The following is a 6,378-nucleotide window of genomic DNA, read 5'->3' on the forward strand; positions in this document are numbered from 1 at the left end:
TCCGGAGAGCCTCTCTTGGCCCATGGCGGACCTCATATAGTTCTTAATAAGCTTCAGAGCTGAAAAGCTCCTCTCTCTTGAGGCAACTGACACAGGAAGTGTAAGAAGTAAACGTAGTGCAATGCTTAAATTGCTGTACAAGTCTAGTAGCTTCTCACTGTATATGTAGTCAAGCATGTCAAATGGGCAGGTGGATGCATTATCTCGGAAAGTGTGGACAGCAGAATTGATGTCCAGTGCTAAGTCCTCTGCGTCAATATCCGACCAAGGTCACAAACGTAGCCTATTTATGTAAAAAAGGGCTTTCTTGTGAGCCATCCCGTCCTACTCCATTCATGCTCACGACACACTAGCTACTTCTGATGAAAGCCATGCAGCTCGCTGAAACTAACTCTGACTATGACATTTTGATAAACACAATAAGTTAATCTGGGAGAAGTTGACAGTCTTTCACCTATTTGTGTGGCACATATTAGAATTTTTAGCCAGTCCTTGCAAGTTTGTAAGCCTGTTGTGCATGACAACGTTTACATCACTGTTATAAACACTGTCTACAAGATAACTACCATTAACGTAAGCTAGCTACCAAATTTGCTTGTCGACCCGCTTGGTATTAATGTAGGGTGACCAGACGTCCCGGTTTTACCGGGACAGTCCCGATTTGGGGTTGCGTGTCCCGAGTCCCGACAAAAGTCTGTCGGGACACGGATATGCCCCGGTTTTCGCCACTCGCGAGGTCAGGGGCGCCGCTGGGGGGGGAAAGTTAGGATGATTCTAAGGGCCTGGCACTGACAGGGGGGCCTGTGAGGGATATTAATATTATTTCAATAGTATTGCCTTGTGTAAGTTTTTGAAATAAAATATTTCATTTCATCTGTTAAAATATGCAAATTATACATGGTTATGATTTGCTATAACATTTTTCTTGAATTATTTATGATATTGTCATTTCACCCCTCCACCCTTTTTACTAATGGTACAGTCTGATTCTGGGCGCGCTATGTGCACAACAGAGGTGTACATTCTAGAAGTTGCTAAGCAGGAGCAGGTGTGATGAATTATGAAGTCCGGATATCACACTGTGTGTGAAAAAAAAATCACCTTTTTTCATAGGTATCTTTATTGTATAATTAAGTCTAGGTGTTTTGCCATTGTTCATGTGTGGATTTGTTGATATTGTTAAGTATTTAACTTTAATATTTTGCACATTAGCTGTGGTCATAGATATCATTGCTATTGTTCATGTGTGGATTTATTGATACTGTTGCTAAGTATTTAACTTGAATATTTGAACATTTGCTGTGTTTTCTAATAAATGTGTGATGCCTAAAAGAAACCAAAAACACCTAGTGGATTTCTTGCAGTGCACTATGTAATTGTATCAAAAAACTAGTGTAGTTATTCATCAAGGCATACATTTGATCACATACAATAAGTCAATAAATGGAGGAGATAAAGGAATACATTTTGTAATCCTGATTATTGATGATGTTTGCTGGAGGGCTCTGGAGTATCCATAATGTGCATACAGAATGTTATAAATCCATACTGATACAGTGATGCATGCAATTTCTCTCAACACAAACATTTGGATTGAATGAACTCCATAGGCTACTGAGTGGCCTAATAATAGTTGCTCATAAAAGAAATATATATCTTCCATAATATATATCATGGAATTTTCATTTTAAGGCAACAGTCTATTCAGTCTAGTTCTGACAGTTCTGCATTTAAAATGTTCATATACCAAATAATTGTATCACCTAAACTTGCTAGGTAGCTGATCACATGCATAGTAAAGTAGAAGTGCCAGCCAAAAACAGACTTCAAATTCAGTTGCTTGAGCTTGAAAATTTTACCGGGGGGGCCCTAAATTGTAATCTTTCATAGGGCCCTGCATTTACTATTTTGATGAATTGACAGGAATCGCAAACTTTCCTGGTTACTGCCCCCTGGCCCTGTGGCATGGGTGTTTATTTAGCCACATTATTCCAGACAACAGAACGTTACCATGCAACAATAAAATAAACATTAACTGGCGTGAATGTTCTTTGTGTAGCAGCTAGCAGCAGTAATGCCGCAGCAATTATGCCGAAAAGAAAATGTACCTTTTCCAAAGATTTACAGGGCACCTACCCCTTCCTCCGAGAGGTGCAGAACAATGCGCACGAAGCCTACTGCACACACTGTAAGTGTTCCTTCTCCGTAGCCCACGGTGGTAACGCTGATATACAGGATCACATTAAAACTGGAAAAGATTCACTCTTCTTATATACGTAGGCTAATGCATTTTGTTTAGGGTGGGTGGATTGACAGTCGCCTTAGCTTTGTTCCTGTACTGAGTTGGGTAGCCTATGTTGCAAATGCTGTGCGCTCCTGTGGGGGCTTTCCTCGGGCTGTCGCCCCTCTCCTCCTTTATTGCTGTTTTGTTTGAGTGTATATTCTCAAATCTCTTGTCTCTTTTTTGTTTCTGTTTAACATACCATTCTGACAGTTTGGGCATATTGCTGTGTTGAACAGCTTGTTGCGCCTTCCATTAAAGTGTTCACTTTTGTACACATCTTCTTGCTTTATTCATGCAGTTGTGGGGAATGGTTAGTAAGGTTGATTCTGACCTAGGCTATGTTGAGGTCACATATCTACTTTTTAAGTTCATGCTATAGTGCATACAATTTTAGAGATATAGCCTACATGTGCATCTGCATTCTTCTTGGTGTTCTCACAAACAGGTGAAATAAATCAGTTTAAATTTGGCCTATGGACATAGCCTGGCCTATTCTCAGCCATTACAAAATCTGTTGTCTGACCATAATTTAACTGATCTGTATACCACTATGCTACTAGACAACAAAATGCCTGTTTGTTTTATTTCATGTGAGATGTTGATAAATGTGAGCTTCAACAAAATGATAAGAGCACCTCTCTGAGTGTCACGTTTACGTAAAAAAAGGTGTGCGTGCACGAGCATGGTCGCGCGCAAAAGTGTCCCGGTTTCAGACTCGGGAAATCTGGTCACCCTATATTAATGAGTGTGTACATTCTCACTTACCAGTGTCTTGTTTTTTTCTGTCGTCCTCGTCTTCTTTCTCTTCTGGCTCCCTGAGGGGTAATTACGCTTCATATTTGATTTTGGGTTTTTTTTGCCGCGGAGCTCTGCAACCACTTGACTGGATGGAGATGGGCATTGAGGGGTTGACAACAGACTGTCATTGCACTTTTCGGCCAAAGCATGTAGGGAGGCGCTGTTGTGCATTAGGGGGCCCCCCTTGGCACTAGGGTATTTCAACAAGTGTCATTAGGCGCTGCGCTGCCGCGCTCAAAAAGTTGTCATTGCTATTGAACACATAACCAGTCGTTCGGCAGCAGGGGCCCTTCGAGGCCTGGGGCCCTAAGCAATTGCCAAGTCTGCCTACCTTGTTGCAACGGGTCTGTGAAGATCAGACTTTGATAGATCCCTGTTCTTTAAATAAAACAGGGTGCCCACTCACACCTGATTGTCATCCCATTTATTGAAAACACCGGACTCTAATTTCACCTTCAAATTAACTGCTAATTCTAGAGGTTCACATACTTTTGCTACTCACAGATATGTAATATTGGATCATTTTCCTCAATAAATAAATTATCAAGTATAATATTTTTGTCTCATTTGTTTAACTGGGTTCTCTTGATCTACTTTTAGGACTTGTGTGAAAATCTGATTATGTTTTAGGTCATATTTATGCAGAAATATAGAAAATTCTAAAGGGTTCACAAACTTTCAAGCACCACTGTACGTCATTACTGTCGCACAATTAAAGCTTGCAGATCAGGTGGCTGGTGGGTTTTCAAAATAATGAATACATGCATGTATTTTTGTAATAAATACATATTATACATACTGAGTGTATTTCCCGCATTAAGCAATACAAAGTACCTGCACCTTTCAGTTCCTTGAAATAAAGGCTGAATACTTTCTTCTTTGTCGCTGCCTTTTATTAAATCAAATTTTAGCCTTTTGATTTGATTTCTTTCAGCGTGACCGCAATGCATGATGTAATATATTGCTCGGTTAGTGACCATCGGTTGTACACTACTTTTCGTGATGCATTGTGGGATACTTTGAGTGCACTATATAGGGTGTAAATAATCCTCACTAAGGTTTTGGACAGCACTACAAAATGGCATCCTCACTATATAGTGCCCTATATAGTGAGTAGGGGGCGATTTTGGACACAGGGTTTATTTGTCACATATTACATTACAGCACAGTGAAATTCTTTTGTTTGCATATACCAGTTTGTGGGTGGCACAGTGGTGTAGTGGTTAGTACTGTTGCCTCACAGCAATAAGGTCCTGGGTTCGAGCCCAGCAGCCGACGAGGGCCTTTCTGTGTGGAGTTTGCATGTTCTCCCCGTGTCTGTGTGGGTTTCCTCCGGGTGCTCCGGTTTCCCCCACAGTCCAAAGACATGCAGGTTAGGTTAACTGGTGACTCTAAATTGACCGTAGGTGTGAATGTGAGTGTGAATGGTTGTCTATGTGTCAGCCCTGTGATGACCTGGCGACTTGTCCAGGCTGTAACCCGCCTCTCGCCCGTAGTCAGCTGGGATAGGCTTTAGCTTGCCAGCTGTAGGACAGGATAAAGCGGCTAGAGATAATGGATGGATGGATACCAGTTTGTCAGGAAGGTAGGGTTAAGGGCCTTGCTCAAAGGCCCAACAGTGGCCCTTTTCTGATCAGAGCCTTAACTACTGAGTCACCACTTATAAGTGACAAAACCCCCTGACAACAAGTTCCTAGATTCGGTTCTGATGAAAAACAAAGAAGAAAACACAGAACGCGCAGCTGTAGTGGTGAATGTGAGGCTGTGGCTTGGGCAGCAGTGGTGCTGGAGGTCCTGTATGTGGAGAGATGGAGAGATGGCTGTTCCAGCTGCCCCACACTGGGCGCGCGCCGCCCTCTTTGTAGCACGGCCCTGGTGACGTCACCGGCGAGAGTGTCGCGCGGAGGGAGCGAGCTGAGGAGCGGCTACCTGGGCCCGCACACACACACACCGGAAACCCGGAGGAAACTCAACGGAACCGGACTGACGCGACAATACCGGGCTGTTTTGAGTGTGTTGCCCTCGCCTCGGAACCCGAGCTGTCAGGAGTTTCTCGACGGTAAGAGCAGGCGGAATCTCCGCTGGAGTTTGCTGAAGTTGCTGTGTTGAGCCGAGGCGGAGAGCGGGGTGCTGGGTGGCGGAGAGCGGGGTGCTGGGTGGCGGAGAGCGGGGTGCTGGGTGGCGGAGAGCGGGGTGCTGGGTGGCGGAGAGCGGGGTGCTGGGTGGCGGAGAGCGGGGTGCTGGGGGCGGAGAGCGGGTGCTGGGCGGCGGAGAGCGGGGTGCTGGGCGGCGGAGAGCGGGGTGCTGGGTGGCGGAGAGCGGGGTGCTGGGTGGCGGAGAGCGGGGTGCTGGGGGCGGAGAGCGGGGTGCTGGGCGGCGGAGAGCGGGGTGCTGGGCGGCGGAGAGCGGGGTGCTGGGTGCAGTGTGTTCGGTCAAGTGAAAAGGAGGGACGCGAGGTTTGCGATAGACACCTTGTGAAATTGCGCCGACTTGTTTACAGCTGCTTCCTTTCAGTGCGGTTTGGGCTTCAGTGCGGGAGTGCGCTGGATTAGCGCTGCACAATAGGACGCTGTTCAGACAGCGCGGACAGATGTGGCGTTTAGAAATGATTCCGGCTGAAAGTGACTTGAATCTTGTCGTGGCTTTTTGCGCTGGATGGGGGGAAACCGCCCCCCTGTGCGTCGCTCTGACTCTTAGCGCACATTACAGCACAGCTAAGGATTTGTTGGCGGAGCGACCGGCAGCCTTTTGTCACACGAGCATTTACTCTGCGCCAGACTCTCTCTCTCTCTCTCTCTCTCTCTCACACACACACACACACACACACTCTCTCTCTCTCTCTCTCTCTCTCTCTCTCTCACACACACACACACACACACACACTCTCTCTCTCTCTCTCACACACACACACACACACACACTCTCTCTCTCTCTCTCACACACACACACACACACACACTCTCTCTCTCTTACACACTCTCTCTCTCTCTCTCTCTCTCACACACACACACACACACACACACACACTCTGTCACTCTCACACTCTCACACACACTCACACACACACACACACACACACACACACACACTCTCACACACACACACACTGTCACTCTCACACTCTCACACACACACACTGTCACTCTCACACTCACACACACACTGTCACGCTCACACACTCTCTCTCTCTCTCTCTCTCACACACACACTCTCTCTCTCACACACACACACACACTCTCTCTCTTACACACACTCACTCTCACACACACACACACACACACACACACACTGTCACT

At 45.8% G+C, this 6,378-nt stretch overlaps 1 protein-coding gene across 2 annotated transcripts in view; it reads left to right on the forward strand.

The window, feature by feature from the left end:
• Positions 1–4,977: 4,977 nt before the first annotated feature.
• The window catches only part of nck2a (NCK adaptor protein 2a), a 114,486-nt gene continuing 113,085 nt past the window's right edge, over positions 4,978–6,378 (forward strand). For both annotated transcript variants that reach the window (XM_060928736.1, XM_060928734.1), the window contains exon 1: positions 4,978–5,141. The gene's annotated coding sequence lies outside the window, so the exon portion shown is untranslated. The remainder of the gene's footprint in view (positions 5,142–6,378) is intronic.

Source organism: Neoarius graeffei, chromosome 9, assembly GCF_027579695.1.
Source record: "Neoarius graeffei isolate fNeoGra1 chromosome 9, fNeoGra1.pri, whole genome shotgun sequence".
In the NCBI taxonomy this organism is placed as follows: domain Eukaryota; kingdom Metazoa; phylum Chordata; class Actinopteri; order Siluriformes; family Ariidae; genus Neoarius; species Neoarius graeffei.